Raw genomic sequence first — 17,553 nt, forward strand, 5'->3', positions numbered from 1 at the left:
AACTGGGGTGTATATTTGTCACTATTTCCTGACCTTTTGTAAAACCGAACATTCAATGGATGAAAAAATCATCAGATTATTCATAATAATCAAATAATCATTATTTGAAAGCCTAGTTGATATTAATAAAGATCATGTTTTAAAAGTATATATGCTGCTTATAAATGCTAAATTAGGGGACTTCAAATAAAGTGTTCAGTAGTTGTATTTTTGTTAAATTCTCCACGTTGTCAAGATATCTTCAGGATAGGGGGTAAAGTTGTGTGCTATTGTAGCAGCTTAACAGATACTTGGCTATTTAAAACTATTGATTTTTCCTTTCTAGATGTTAGTTTTAAGTTAAGTGCACGTCATTAACCTGGCAGAGGGAGGTTGTTCAGTAGCTCCATCAGATACGAGCTCTTTGGGGATCAAAGAGATTCTCAGCCAGCATGGGTGCTGTTTGACTGTGAAAACTCAACGTTGTGCCCCTGACGAGAAGGGATTCACTGCCAGATAGAGACAAAGAGGGGATCAGTGGCCTGCCAGGGAGGGGGGGGGGTTGAAAGCAAACAGCCTGCTGCCAGTGTGATATATGTTTAAGCCCACTGGGTGCAGAGCACAGACACCCAGCTTAAGATCTTTAACTCGTCTCAGTAGCCGGGATGGTCGATCCTGCCGACTCTGCAACTCAAGCTCCTGCTTTATTAAAGAAAAACACAAGCTGTGCTTAAATGCCCATATGAAGGCAAAGACGAGAGCATTGTCTCCATTTAAAAGTGGTTTTATTCTAGAAAATAAAACGTATTGTTGGATACAAGTATACGTTTGTACAACCTTTTTTATTCTACCCTAAAAACTCAATTGAGTCTCTTTGAAACTATAAAATAACGTTTCCAGACAACATTCCTTAGAGCCTTTGAAAGGGTTAAATGATGTGACTTCTGCAGAGGGATTTTACTGCTAAAAAAAGTCCTACCTCTAAAAAAGATATATTTTCAGACTGGAAAAGAATGTGCTAACAAAGTAAAAATAAAGCATGTTAAGGTTTCAGTGAGTGTGTATCTTGTGGAGTTATATAACAAATAATGTAATGGATTTTAGGATAGGACTTGGCAAAAAGATCAAATCCTTTATCATAGTATTTGCAATTATAAATCTTGTTGTTATATTTCATCTCGTCTTGCTTATGTTTATGGTGTCGTAACTGTAATCGAGACGATACAACTCCATAATAAACACTGCTCAAATGCTCGTTTAGCTGTCAGACAGAAATAATCTTTTTGGTAGAAAATGAATAAATTCCTTCGGAGATCAACTGATTCAGTTTCAATGCTCTTTAGTTTAAAGTGTTGCACGAACAAGTTTTAGAACAGTGAGTAAACACGCCATATGATGCTTGTGGTGACGTCCTGGTAAATGTATAATTTGTGGGTTTGAAATATATAGTGATATTTCATCTAAGCATATCAACTGTTTTATGGTGTCATAACTGAGAAATTGCTATAAATAATATACTCAAATTACAAAATAGTGGCTCAGTGGAGGAAAAGAAAATGCCTGGGGTTACATTAGAAGTATAAGTTATTAACTAAATATGATTAAATATATATTTGGTGTCATATATGATGACCAAACAATAAAAGGCTCAGTAAACATTCTGGACTTAAAGGTGGGGTAGGTAAGTTTGAGAAACCGGTTTGAGTTATATTCCATGGAATGCTCTTAACATCCCGATAGCAATGAATATCTTAAGTGCTTTGACAAAAAATCCATAAAAAAATGTCATCTGTGGAAGCCGTAGTACTGTAAAAAGCACGACCAATCATTTTAGCCGGCCCGGCTAAAATAACTGGATGGCCTACCTGCCTGTCAGCCTTCCATCTGTGCACAAACTCATCTCGTACCCTCATTGGTCATGTGCGCGTTTGTGTGTGTTGGAGGAGGGGCTCTGTAAGGAAGTGGCAGATTTTCTCCGGTTGTGTATTTTCAAATTCTAGCGCACTCGAGCTGGTTTCTCCAAAATTACCTACCCCACCTTTAATTCCTCCTTCTATTCACTAGGTTGATGACATTTTAAAAAGGGTCCCTATTCTCTTTTTTGGGGTTATCCCATTTGGGTCGTGTGTTATAGGTTTTGGTGCATGGGGGAGTTTCTCTCCCACACCGCCCACGTGAATCGCCTCCAATGGACTCCTTTGTTTACTATTGACATCACTACGTAACACTCACCCTTCTATTGGCTAAAGCTTAAACACATTGTACGTGTGAAGGGGCAGGAAATCTCAAGCGGTTGTCCAATCAAGCCAGAGCCGGCCAGCTAACCAATCAGAGCGGACTGGGCTCTGGTTTCAGACAGAGAGTGAAAAGAGGTGCTGCAGCACAGGCAGTATGAGAAAAATAGAGCTTTTGAACAATAAAGCATTGGAGACACGTCACAGGGGAGACACAAACTACAAATATGAACCTGAAAATGAACTGAATAGGCCCCCTTTAATGTCCCCTAGTTAATCATTGTAAACTGATGGAGAAACTGTACATTTATTTGACAAGAAAGACAATGTGTCTTTGTGAAAATACGACATGAATCCAACATAATCAGCCTGCATCTGTTTTTACATTCAGCTCTGTCCAGCTGCTCTGAACCGTTTTAAACTGCGTCTATGAAACATTTACTGTTCTAATTCAGCGTCCCAGACACTGAAGAATGAAAATAGTGGCTCTGAGACCCGACCCTGACTCAGTTACAATTTTCTACTTTTCCCTCTTCTTTAAATGTCAGTCTGACGCCAACCGAGGTCTGCAAGTAAAGGCGAGGGGGGACCGCTATTTGCCATGCTGTAACAATTAATTAGGAGTCACTCAAATTACCTAAGCAGTCAACCGAGAAGCTCCCACAAAGGAAGAAGATCAGCTCAGACCACCCAGATGCCTCGGAGAGCACTGCTGCAGCCAATGTCAATCATTTTTGGAATAATAGCAAATAATATTGTGACAAAAGCACGCAGCTTGAAAAACCCTATAAAAAACTAACTAATGCGGCATTAAATCCAAATATAAGGGGCTTTGAGATGATTTAACAACAATTTGAGCAGCTTTTGATACATTATAAGCATAGTGAAAACTTTCCTTCTTTTCCCTTAGGAGTTTTTTTTAAATAACAAGAGGCGCGTTCACGCCGCAGTACTTTTCCCACTTTAGTTCCGATATAGTTCCGAAATGTTGCGTTCACACCAAAAATAGCCGGAACTAAAATTAGTTCATGAGAACCTTTTCACCCCCTTTTCAGTCCCTGCTAGAGAGCAGGGACTTTCGTGGGAGAAAAAGGTTCCTATGTCTGATTGGCTGGGCGGATTGCAAACCACGCCCCGTAAAACTCCCAAAAAGTTTTGTGAAGCCGCCATTTTATTATCCTCGCATTAGCATTAGCATTAGCCCAGCGCAGAAACGCAGAGAGACTTATGGCAACACAAAATAAAACATGGGAGCGGTGGAGATGAGGAGGTGTCGGCGTTCTGGCGATTTACTCGGAAGGCTTCAGTAGAAGCTGCTGGGACTCCCAGCAGCTTCTACTGAAGCCAGTCCCCAACTCCGGGGACTTCCGGCCGTGGACTTTGGGCGGCAGTATACGCCGTGAAGTGGTTTGCGGCCTGCCAGTAAACCCAAAGCAAAAGAAGAAGAAGTGACGTCAGCGGCTTCATTTGCCTAATCCTCCCCCAGGGACTTAGTCTGGTGTGAACGCGATCTGTACTTAGTTCATGAGAACTAAAGAGTTCTCATGAACTAAGTTCTCATGAACCTTTGTGGGAAAAGTACTGCGGTGTAAATGCGCCTAATGGGACTGGGTCTTTGCTGAGTGTGCAGGAGAATGATGACGCTGAAGACAGACAGCAACGTGACATCCTGGTCTCCAACCCAGCTGATTTATTTAATATTGTAAACCATTTCACAGAATGTTCTGCAGCAACAAACAGCTGATGGGGTGAGGTCGGACAGGGAAGTGTTGACAGTGAAAGCTGAGGAGTCTGTGGTCGGGTTGTTTTTAGTGTCTCTCTGATTCTGCTTGGCAGGGAGCCGGCTTCTGTACGGACTGATACGTCTTCCGCTGTGCTTCTCTACCCTTGCATGGCGAGGTAAAGTCTGCACACACCGTTACACTTTATCCATTCAAGGTGTTTTGAAGGTTGATTTCATGTAAGCAACACTACTAAATGTTTTCTCGGTGACATTTAGTTTACAACCTATGAATTTATATCTTTACAGTCCAGCTCATGAAACTCGTGTCAAATAGACCGACGGCTTTGTTTTTAAGGAGCTCCGACGTGGCGTTGTTGTTTACGTTTGCGGCGCCATCTTGTATACTGCATGTTTTTGCGAGAATTGATATATCTTATACAAGATCAGCGCCCTCATACTATAAAACCCTGGATAGTTTATATTCGCTTCTGAAGTTCCTGAAGGAGCAAGAAGAAATTCTAGAGATCTTGGAACAACTGAAAATAACGGAGACATCTGAGAAAATGGACAAACCGCAAAACAGGTTCGAGAGGAAGTATGCCTACACAAAAGCCACCAGAAGGGACACTCCAGAAGGTGAGTGCGTCGTGTGTGGAGAGGATAAGCATAATAACAAGTTATTCTTCTGCAAGAAGTTCAAGGGGTTTGGCTTGGCTGAGAGAAAGACTGCTGTGGAGAAGGTAGGAGCATGCCGCGTTTGTCTTGGATGTCACGATGGGGTAGAAGAGTGCACAGACAGGTTCCTCTGCAACAGGGAAGACTGCCAAGAGAGGACCTCCTCGGACCACCACTACCTCCTCTGTCCAAAATGGGAACAGCTTCCAAAGGGGAAACTTGGAAAAGGCAGCGAGAGGGTAAGGGAGCTAACAGAAGAACAAAAGCTAGCCTTGTCCAAATGTTCCCCAGAGGTGGCGGCAGAGATCAAGAAAGCTTTCAGTAACAACACTTCAGTGACAAGGAGCGCTAGGAAGGATGAAGGTTGACTTCTGGAGAAGAATAGACTGACCGAGCACCCCGTCATCATGATGCTGTTGGAAGTCATTGCCAAGGCGGGGCAGAAGATCGGAGCTCTGATTGACCTCGCATCAGACACCAACTACATCACTCACGTAGCGGCTGACAGGCTCGGTCTGAGCAGAGAAGAAGTCACTCTGGTCGTGCATGGAGTTGGAGGGATGACCGTGACAGTCAAGACGAGGTACCTCCTGTGAGTAAGAGTCAAGACCCCCAAAGGTACTGTGAGGGCTCACAAGCTGGTTTGTTATGGCCTAGAGGAGATTGCTAAAGTGCATCGGAGCGTCAGACCTGAACAGCTAAAGAGGTTCTTTCCAGAGGTTGCAACGGACAAACTGAAGAGACCAGACCATGTTGAACTTCTCAGTCACAGAGAGGGGAGACTCGCTCCACAAAGACTGAGGATAGTTAGAGACCTCGTCTTATGGGAGGGCCCACTGGGTAAAACCGTGGGCGGAGCACATCCCAGTCTGTTCGAGAATATAAAAGTCACTATGCACAGCTGCTGTGGAGTACAGAGAAGTAGTCGAGAGTCCTGAGATCCTGAGGGAAGAAGAGACCAAGAGTCTGACTCAGGAAGTAAAGGCGGAGACCAGGGATACAACTGCAACAAGGAGAGAAGTTCTCGAGTGGTGGAAGTGGGACAGCATCGGTGCAGCCTGTGAACCCAGGTGTGGTGGGTGTCGCTGCGGGACATGCCAGCCAGGAGGAAAGGAAATGACCCTGGCAGAAGAAAGGGAGCTGGACGTGATTAAAGAGGGGCTGCAACTCCTGAAGACCAGGGAGAGGGCTCAGAGTGGCAGAGGGGACCTGAATTCCTGGTGAGGCCGCTAGAAGAATGGCCCATGAAGTCAGCTGCGGAGGTGGCAACCGGGGCCAGAGAGAGTGTGGGCAAGCTTCAAAGAAAGGCATTCTCGGTAATACTCACCAGAGCCCAGTCAAACAAAACCCCTATCCATGACGACACCAGTGGAAAGGACGCAGAGGCTGAGGAGTCCCTAGTTAAGGTTGGCGGATCCCCAGAAACCTCCGAAAGGGAAGAAGCTTGACAGAGAGAAGACCGGAAGGGAAGTTTCGGAGCATTGCTGGTCTGAACCTGGTGAAACCAGAGAGGTTCAGCAGTCTGGCTAGGCTATGTAGAGTGGTCGCATGGGTCCGGCGAGCTGCAGAGAAATGGCTGACTAGAAGAGGCCGAGCGGCGGGTCAAGCAAAGTGGGAGGCAAGAGTCCTGGACAACAGAAAAGTCAAACCTGTGCCTCTGCGGGGGAACCTGGCTTCGGGGTCGTTGAAGATTCCGAAGTGGAGAACTAAGAAGAAGAAACCTCCTCAGACACCACCACCAGAGCAAGGTTATTTAGGTTGGTGGCCTCCTTGGGTCATCCGACCAGGAGGCCAAGTGGGAGGTGTGCTGTAAATTCATGGTTTGTACTGGGTGTATGAGGGTTCAATTAATGGGGTTCAGTTTATGTGAGTGTGACTTTAAATCTGGATGGAGATTCGCGGGGTTTATTGATGTCTTGTAAATAGAGGGGAACATAAATTAGCGTCATTGAGATTGAGGAATCAGGAGAGGCCACTAGTAAGTGTGATTATTATATTTAATGTGATTTAATGTGTATGGGATATGTGTGATCCTAATTCGTGTATTGTTGTTGTCCTTTTTTCTTCTAAGGTTAACAACCTATTTAGATTTCATTAAATCATCAAAACTAGGAGTTGTTTCCGTCCATCTTGATTCCACCCATACTGTCGGGAGATAGACAGTACAGTTTATATTGCTCAGAAAACTTGTGACAAAAACTAAAGGAGATTCTCTATATTTTGGTGTTGGTTTAATTTTGTTGAGAAAGAGATCTGGCTTTTGGTTTGAACTATATAATATTATGTATTTTACTAATTCATCTGACAGCTAGTTACAAGTGAGTTATCACACTAATGCCTCGGTAATGGAACTCTATAAATAGTACATTTTTTAATGCTTCACTTTTGTAGCTCAAGTAGTACTGAATAATAGTTTCTTAGCTTAATTATGACAGGCAAAACCCACCAATTAATATCAAATGAGAATAAGTTAGCATTAAACACTATTTCATCTTACTATCAGAAAGTTACAGCATTGAGTGCTTCAGTTCTCGTAATCAAGTTACATTTCGACAGCAGAAGTTTTTTCCATAGTGCGCTACCTTTACATGAATGAAGGATCTAAAAGCGTTACACACTGTTGCAACATGGCATAATTTGCTATAAACACTTCCTGTCTGATGATTACTTTAATATCTGAGATATGAAACCGATATCCCTCCTACAAATACAAGCACAATTTACACAATCACATTTTGTGTCTTTTTTTGATACTTGTATTCTTATTTTTATATATCCCATTCTTTAATTTTGCCAACACTATTACGTTTTGTAATCTTGGGTATGCTATTACAATGCCATCGGCCTCTTCCTGGGTATATATATGATTTGTTATATTTTGTTTTATTATGCATTTTTAAACTATGGATGTACGTACAAAGTTGTTAACCACAACATTTTAGAGATGTAAACTGTTAAACTCCATTTCAGCATGATGGTAAGTCATCAGCCAGAAGTTAGAGCCAAATTTGAATGATAATTTCTTCTTAATAAATGATCAAACCATTCTTAAAGTGAAATGTCTTCAACATAAAGTGAGGACAAATTGAACCAGATGATGCCGCTATAAGAGCAATGTCTGTCCATGGCTGAGGGTTATAGGACATTGTCGCTGGTGGAGAGAGTATAGATAAGACTGTGCGGAGCCGACAGTGAGTGATGTGCTGCCGGTCATTCAGACACTCGGAGATTGGCGTCTCCAAAGGCTTAAGGAGCAGAAGGAGCACGCAGGGGTTAGACTAAACAAAGCCCTGTCCACCCCAGGCCTCTCTGGGGACTACAAAGCTGAAGCTGCTCCTCTCAATACTCCCAGAATCCAGAGCAGCGCTCGGAGTAGGAGGCAGGTAAAGAGTTCAGATTATAAACTAACACGTATAATCACTGCCGTATTTTCTTTGAGGAGATGATCAACATCCTGTCACTACAAAGAGGGACTGATCTCCCACAAACTAGTCCTGATTAAAAGCAATCCACTAAAGCACAAACAACGTATTCAACATCACTTACTTTTTTTCACCTCACAGTATTTCCATGTTTTTACCTTACCTTTTTTGGAAACTTTTCTTCTGGTTATATTTCAGTAAAACATTGATTTTATTTCCAAATGCCTTCCTGGTACTAATACAAAGATATCTCGAGCATCTACATCAATTCATCTTCACTCATTCTCTGATCAGATCATGTATTCATATTAACCGAGGCAAAGTTGTTGCAAGCTTTTCTGTGTTAAGATATCATTTTGGAAAATGTTGGCATCTGTTGTCGAAAAAAAAACAAGCTTTGTAGAAATCATAAAACTTTTTTTGCAAGGTAAGGTACGGAAATTGCTAATATTTTCTATCAACCAAAACCAGGCATGTATTTGGCACCAATATGAAACTAAATGTAAAATGATACTTAGCCCTAGGTATGTTTCTTGATAATAATTGACTAGTGTGAGAGCCAAAAAGGGTATCGTATAAATTGAATAGACTTAAAAAATATATACATGTTGAGATTAAGGGGCTGGTTTTGATCTACAGCATGCAACGGTGAACATGGTGATGTTATTACTCTTTAAAAAAAAGTGGGCCTCAACAAAAGTCTCCATCCAAAGTCCAGTTCAATTTTCTTTAAACAAGCTGATATTTTAGATCAACTCATTCCATATATCTTATGAAGATTGGTATTCCAAGGTCCAGCGTTCTCCTCTCACAATATTTGTACAGTTTAGCCTGCTATAGTGATTGCGTACATATCTTTAATGTGCAGTGTGTGTGTGTGTGTGTGTGTGTGTGTGTGTGTGTGTGTGTGTGTGTGTGTGTGTGTGTGTGTATGCCACTGACAGTTTAGAGCCGCAGAGCTAAAACAAACTACAACATGTGGAATCATCTCACGTAAGAACCCGTGGCACCAGACTCATCGAGACAAGCCTGAATGGCGAGCTCTGTGAGAATCCGGTCTGCAGCTCGAATTCCTTTCAGTATTTGTGAGACGGCTTAATAACTGTAGAATTAAACTAATTACAAACACAAAGTTAACTCTCAGGCTCGGGAGACCCTGAGAGTTTGGATCCCGGCCTATCTTCTGCCTCCCAAAGCATGCAAACTAAATAACCAGATTAAATGGAGGTAGATTGAATAATTTATGTACACGAGTGTTATTATGTTAACTCGGTCGTGCTTGTGGATGCAGGCGCTACATTACAGAGCCAAAGTGAAATCAATCAAAACAAAATGCGGGGATGCTGCTTTGGCACTAACGCCAAGTGTGCGGTGCAGTCGATTAAGATGCATTTCTCCAGGAGAAAGTGAAAGAGCTTCTGTTGCCATGGCTGCTGCTGCCATCAAACACTTCTGACTCCTGCCGGTATGTGTGGATTCCAGGGCAAAGCCGTAATGAGCAGAGACATTAATGATACTGCAAGATTTGCTCCCACTACAGCCCGGATTACTGCAGTTTACTGGCTTTGTATATACTTTTTCAAGCGTAAGTCAAGAAAAAAATACAGATCAGACAAAGAGTCAATCAGAGCATTACTGGAAAGCAGGGAGAGGATGTGCAGTCATGACGTCTCATAACACTCGTTGTGTTCAGAGATCAGGTCAGGTTAGGTCTTCCAACAGCTTAAAAAAAACTAAGGTTCACCCTCAGGTTGACATTTAGCTTTTTATGGATAAAGCACTGCATTGTGCGCATTCAGGAGGCAAACCATAAAAAAGGGGACGTTTCTAGCAGCAGCCCATGAATTATATCCATTACCATGGGTTTGATAGTGTGGAATGAACAACAGAAGAATGATAATAACTGTAATATTGTCACAGCCATTGTGTGTCCTCCCCCGACTCCCACTTTGTTTGTGAAAGGCGACGGTATGAGGGTGACTGGCCTTTGATTCTGGGAATCAGTAAATCAGTCTGCAGGCTACAATGAGACATCTCATTTGAGGTATTTGTGTATTTTGGGTTTATTGGTCCCAAAATGCCCCCCATCCATCTCTGACCAACACTTTTTTTTTTACTAGGGAATACACTGTTGAGAAGTTTATAGAAGAGCACTTAAGTTCACAGACGGGTTTACTGCTGGCTCCGTACGCTCGGTGTGAAATAACAAACATTTCTCTTTAAACTGTTTTACTGCTCAATAGAAAGTGTGGGGTTACTGAAACCCACATAGCAGCGAAGACACACCGATCCATATCTATATTTCATAAAAAGAAAACTCTTCCTCCCTTGGTGTCTCGACATACTGCAGCACAATGCCATTATTAGTTAATTTGATCATTATCAAACCACAAAGTGCTACCTAAGGCATTTAAAGAAAATTAGGTACAAAAATGATATGACTCACACATGATTAGTATGTCAAAACATTTAGTCATAAATATTTAGAGCTTCTAATTGCAGTCAAAAAATATTTCTAATTACGGGCTATGGGGATAAACATTTGGTGTTAAGAGTTGTCATGGCAAGGACTCAGATCATTGGTGGTTATTGGGGACCGTTGAACAAATGCCAGAATAAAATGTTTTAGAATACAATTTATAAGGGATTAACATTTTAACATAACCGAGCAAAGAGTCCGGTGTTATCTTCATCGACACAGGCTTTTGTGGCGGGATTATGTGCCTTTACACATGGGGGACTTTCTTTTCTTTAAACAACCCAGAATATTATTGGGGAAAGGGCGACAAATAATTTTCTGGATTTTTTTTTTTAGCCAAAAAAGGCATCAACCAATCACTTCATTCGGAATAGACATATTAAACATGAGGTATATAACAAACAAGGAGGCTATTTCGTCCCAAATATGACCGCCCTCAGACAGACAGCAGATCTACTCCTTCTGTTGCTATTTTTCACAATAAAAAGCCCTAGAGATATAACATTGTAATGACGTTTATTGGTCAGTGTGACCTGGTGAGAAAAGGCCTTGAGAAATGGAAAAATCATCACGGAAAGAATGCCAGAGAAATTATGGGAAGCTTGGAGAAGTAGTCAATGTACACACAACAACTCCTCAACAAGTGTCTTCAATCAACACATGGACATATTAAAAGTGTCACTACTATAGCCAAAGCTGCAGCAGATCCATGTTGAAAATGACAAATACATTGACACTCGTGATGATTTGGTCAAACATACCCAGTTTCTGCTAATTTGCCAATGATGACTGAATATTAAACTGAACATAAAATGAAGTTTGATTATCAGATTACAGTTTAAAGCCATTATGTATACTCTGACCTCCTTTGGTTTCCCAAGTGGTAAAAAAGAAAAGAGCTGATTTAACCTCGCTTTTTCTCATTTTAACACAAACAAAAATAATGTTAAGTTTTATTTATGCTTTGACAGCTTCAGTACAGGAAGTGTGCTCCACAGTTAAAACCACCTACTAAACCTCTCATGATAATCGGTTTGCGATTATCATGAGACTTCTTTGCAACACGACAAGTCACAGGTCAAAAGTGTGTTTCGTTTTTCAAAGAGAAAAACGTCACATTGTTTTACTGCAGGTCGAACATTTCTTTACTGTTTCTTGAGGGGTATTAGTGTGATTTAGTCTAATCCAAATAATCACTGAAGGCAAAGCAGCGCTCCAAGAAAAGCACTTAGGTGGTGCCAGCGCAAATCATGCTATTTATCATTCCTTGGTAAACATGTCTCTGCATTACAGGCATTTCTAACCAACACCCTAATCTTCTGGATGCTTCACACCTTATTCCATTTCAATAAGACATTTAGAATATAAGCACGTACTTTGGTTGTATGAGTATGGTTCAGCAAAAGAAAAGAAAAATCATTTGCTTGAAAGATAATGGCATAATTTGAGCTGTGGGATCCTGGCGAAGAATCAACCCAGGAGCCAATTAGCAATCACACTCAATCAAACAGTGTAGCAAGAGATCATGGAGAAAACATCCTGATATTCTCAAGACAGTGCTGGGTGTTTAAACAAAGTGTACGACACGTTGTGCTGCGTGTTCCACTTCTTGGAAACTGTGCATGCCACACTTTTTAACTGTCCGTTGATGACAAAGAGCGGAAAACTGAGAAAGCTGAGAGAGAAAGCACAGATCCCTCCTCTGCGTATCCCGCTTCACCTCCTTTACGCACAGCCATTCATGCTGCTTTGTTTCAAGCTGCTTGGCTGACTACAGGTCTGGCCTGCTGATTACAGTGATAGACATGGAGGAATCTGGCGCTGGCTGCCAGAAACCACAGAAGAAAAAGGAGAGGACCGGTAAGGAGAGGTAAACACAACTAGTCCCTCCTTGGTATGCAGGGCTTATGTTGGCCCGGAGAGGAGCTGCGACTCAGAGGAGGTGCCAGTCTGTGGTATGCTCAGTAGAAAACACAATTATTTTTAATGAACGCAAAAAAAACACCCAAGAAAACAAATAGCAGCGATTAACCGTGCAGTCTGAGCAGCCTATGAGCATTTCTGTTATGCAATCAAACCCATACTAGCACAGACAAGCAGCAGAGTTTAGCCTTTTAAATTAAGTAATGTATTCATTGTACATGAACTGTAAAAAGGTGAATTTCCTAATTGTCCTAATCTGCCTTCCACTGTATTTTGAAAACTACTAACAGGAATTGATGCACTGATGCACTACAAACTTTACAGGATAGGCGTTGGTGGATGACTAAGTCATTATAGGTACCATTTAAGAGTGCTTCATGTTTCCAAATTGCCTTTCGCAGCTTTTAGCTCCATTGTTACATATTTTTTTCTTGTAATCTGTTAGTCCACCATACATCCGTACTAAACCAGCTACAAATAAACATTTAGTTTTTTTCACATTCCCATTAATCCGGTAATTTTCACTAAGAACTGAGCTTTCTAAAAATAACCTTAAACTTCTGCCTCGTTGTTTAGAGTGTAGTAGATGATGAAAACAGAGCTTTTGGAAAACAAGGACGTAAGCCTGGTCAGTGATTCACTAAATTACAAACACCCAAGTTTTTTGTTTTGCCTTTTAAGATGTGTCTTTTTCTTAAAGATCATACAAAAATGATCCCATCACTGGTTAAACATTTATGAGTTTAAATCAGTATCAACTGCTTGTTAAAGAGGACATACTATGCTCATTTACATGTTCATCAGGGCGGGGGGGTTGGTGACCACCACTTAAGTCAGTGGTCACCAACCAGTCGATCGTGATCGACCGTGTGGTGCGGGTAGATTGCGCACCGTTAAAAAAAGTAACAAAAGAAAGAGAACTAAAAAACATAATAATAATGTTTTTAGATGTAAACCTATCATCCACCTGCCCGTTAGCAGGTGCCACTTGATTGATGTATCTTTGAGACATTCCCTGTCGCTCCCGGAAATAATAGACTGACTGAATGTGATGCTGCATATTTTTGAACTCACTGCACTTGTAGATACCAACTACAACATAATGAACATATTTCACCGTGATTTAATTGTAATACACGTTTCAAAATGATGCCGAAGTAACTACATACTGATACCGGTTAGTAAAAACCATGAATTAATGCTGTGACAAGTGTGCAGACAAGACGGCAGGCGAAAAACCTTTTAAAATACGTGTTTTCTGAATGGAGATCTGATCGATCAGGCTAAGCTAACGTTGTAGCTGCTCCGTCCACACTCACAACAACATGTTACAGACACAGATACAACAGCGACAGTATTCGCCATGACACAGACAGTCTGTGGTTTGTTCATGTTTAACTTTTCTCCAGTTTCTGAACAGATATGAGGAGCTGTGAGCTCTGTGAGCTCTGTGTGCTAACAGCTAACGGATGCTGTTTTGGTTTTCTGGTTCAACGTCAGTGACGGCAGGCTGAGATCCTCACCACTGATTGGCTACCGCGCGAACGCACCAAATGATTTGATGTAATTCAGATGCAATTAGCCTACAGAAAAGGCCTCCAATTCTTTTTCACTCAATACTGAAATAGTAGATCTCGCCTTTCACCAAGGCCTGATTAAGTGTTTGTACACAGCATTCAAAGGTTAATTAGAGTTTGACTGGGTAAAATGCACAGTAAAGGTGATCACACAACACGAAGAACTAGAATCAGCAGTCTGTCAAACTGCTTATCACAAGTTAGCGCTGATGCACAGTTGTTGTTTACCATCCACAAGAGAATGACGAAAAGTGATCCTGTTGTTTCAAAGGAGATAGAGATTAAACAAAAAAAACATGTAAAAAAAACGACCAACAAATCATGTACTAAAGTCAACGTCAACCAAAAATGTGCAATATAAGTATCTTTAGTCTGCCATTCATATTCCGTGAGTGGCTGAAACAATACTTCCAAAAGAGAGGCCTTTCATTAACCAGGTACAACACACTGGCCCTGTGAAAAGTTCTTCCAAGAAATACGATGGAAAAATAGCTTCCAAGATAGAGATACACTTTAGATCCCAGATAATCTTAAAACATTAAGATGGCGTAAATGACAGTTGAATGTTGGTTACTATTTAAAAAAGGAGAAATACAATAGAAAGAAGTGCAAGTTGTTAAATAAACAGCATTACTCAATAGATGATATCCAAACTACTTCACCTAAGACTTCTTTTATAGAAAACCACTCATCTGAGTAACCACCAAAGCTTTGTACAGTTTGATGATTTATTATTCACTGAGGTTGAATTACCTCCTAATGTTCCGTGTTTGATTTACTAGAGAGAAATACAGCTGTGCTGCAGATACTAATACTGACATCTATCTGAAGTTGGTCGACTGCATTGAGAACTGCATTATGTGTAGCCTGAAGATGAATGATAGGAAGACATTAGGACATTATCAACTTGTTTTTCTCTTGGTTAAAATAACTTTCATTAAATGACATGCAAGTAGACCGGCTGACTGTATCAATGTTCTTTTTCTTTTTCTGGATTCAGCGGTAGGACTGGAGGTTGAACGTTTTATAGTGAAAATAAAAGAAACACTGAACCGAGCCAAAAAATGTTTCCAATGAAACTTAAGTTTTCTTATTACAATACAGGAAGTTGTTTTTATATGGTCAAAAACACTAAAGAAGAGTGGGAGGCACTAACCACTACTGTTAGAGTACACAAAGATATCCATGACAAGGAATGCATAACTTATATCATATTTAGAACAGAACAAAAACTTAAGACTATTTTTATTTAGTTTTTCTATAAATATTAATGCATTTAGCATGTCTGTTTTGTTCAAAAATAATTTTGTATCAGTACAAAGACTCATTATACTAGAACTTCCAAAATCAATACACAGCACTATGGTGTGTAGTTTTCTATTGATGAACGGAAAGCAAAAAGCAACAACATTCTGAGAGCTACTGCTAAGTCGTAGAAAGTGCCATTAGATGCACACAGAACGGTCTCTTGAGTTTTAGATAAACATAATGATAAACACCTTCCACCCTCAGTGGTATATGTTGGCGCAGGGGGGCAAAAGCTACACAAATGTCACACTTTAAGGTAAGTTACAGCCAGCACGTTGGCTGTGTTATATTTTGCAGTGCTCCTGACCCCCCTCCAAACATTGGCTTTGCAGATATTGCAAACAGCCGTAGAACTTGTTGGCGTAGAAAGCGTGAAATACCTCCAAACAGCTGACATGTTTGTTGTAAGCTCCCTCAGCTCAGGGCTTTGCACGAGGATAAGGAGTAGCCAGCCTGGGAAATCCGTGGGATAGAACATTTGGCTGTAAAAGCCCATTTTTGGGTGTGTCTGGTATGATGTAGAAAAACATATAAGCTTTGTTTTCTATGTTGCATAACTGCAGAACGGTCCATTACATCATATTGTATTTTTTAAACATAGGAATTTTGCATTAGCTTGCATAATTGGTCAAAGGTTTCTTATGAGTCTAGTGCAAGCATTGATTTGAAGCAGACGCTAGTGTGTATGTAAACTGACAAATGTGCCTTTAGATGGGTACACATTGACAGTATAACCCTGCCTTAACCCTCCTAATGTCTTCGTTTCCCCCCCCCCCCTTACTTTGGTGTTCTTGTTCAAATGTAACCGGTCCTGTTTTAACTGCTATTACATTAACACAAAAACCATTAATTATCACCATATTTCATTTAACACCCTTTCAAACTGTAAATATTGTATCAGACTACTGGCATACATGAACAACTGCAGTAAATATACAAAGAATAGACACTGAACATGTATTGCGTGTGCCAGGTGTGATCCATGTGGGGGGATGGGCACATAAGAGCGGGAAATGTATCAAATTGTTGTGTGTGTGTGTGTGTGTTTCACATGGGGGATTGGGCACATAAGGGGGGGAACACATTTAGAGTATGTGTATATGTGTGTGTGTGTGTGTGTGTGTGCGTGCGTGCGTGTGTGTTTTATCTGATCCGGATGGTTAGTAATTCCTTTTCTTTATGGGAACCGGGAACACCATGGGTGTTACAAAGTTGACTAAATCATCCAAAGAAAGTGGTGATCAGCAATTTAATATGTTCAAATGTCTTCTGTGAAGGATATCATAAAGCCTTAATGCAATCGAATGAAAAACAAAAAAGTTATGATTGATGAAAGTAGTAAATCGGTCAGATTTGACCCGAAGACAACAGGAGGGTTAATGGGAAGAATTGACAATACAAATATCTCTAATTTGTAATAGGTGAACTTATGAGAAATGTGCCTTATGTAAACTGACGTACTTGCACTATGACACTTGTGGTTAAGAAGAAAAAATGGTCAGCCATTAGTGGCCATTAGCCATCACAGGAAATAACTTTCATTCTCTGATGGAGGAGAGAAGAAAATAAATTCAAGCACTGAAATTGGTTCCCTCCAATTTTCCTTCTCTATAAAATGGGCTCACGTTGAGCTTTCATGTGAATCTTCATGCATAATGGAGCAGAGGGCCTACCACCAAAATAGAGCTCATTTGCACAGTGTGTGGAAGAAAAAGGAGAAGAAAACACATAAAAGCCCATTCAGGGTCAAAGATTCCCTTGAGTACACCAATATCTCTAATAGCAATCTATTACAAATCACTTTGAAAAACCACGTTGAAAAATAGAATTCCAAGCGGGGCCATTACTTTGTTACCTCTGGCAGACAGAGAGGCACCTGGGAAATCTGAGCTGACGTTTAAGGGGGGCAGCAGTCCAGCAGAAAAACGATATCACTTTCTTAAGCTAATTAGCCCTGTATATTACCAATCAAAAGAACCTCACTCTGAAACACAACGGCTAGCCAAGAAATATATTTGTCTTCCATTTGTGGAAGACTGGCAGTGGAAAAACTCCAGGGTTGAATATTATTCACCCAAGACATTCCAGGGGATAAAATGTTGCATTCAAGCGTCTGATTCCTGTCGCTGCTACCACTGTTATTCCCAAACAGACGGATGAGAGCTTTGTTGAAACTTGATCTCATTATTTCAGATCGAATCAGTTAGTTCAAAACTGGATTCAAGCTATGACA

Source organism: Pseudochaenichthys georgianus, chromosome 8, assembly GCF_902827115.2.
Source record: "Pseudochaenichthys georgianus chromosome 8, fPseGeo1.2, whole genome shotgun sequence".
Taxonomy (NCBI): domain Eukaryota; kingdom Metazoa; phylum Chordata; class Actinopteri; order Perciformes; family Channichthyidae; genus Pseudochaenichthys; species Pseudochaenichthys georgianus.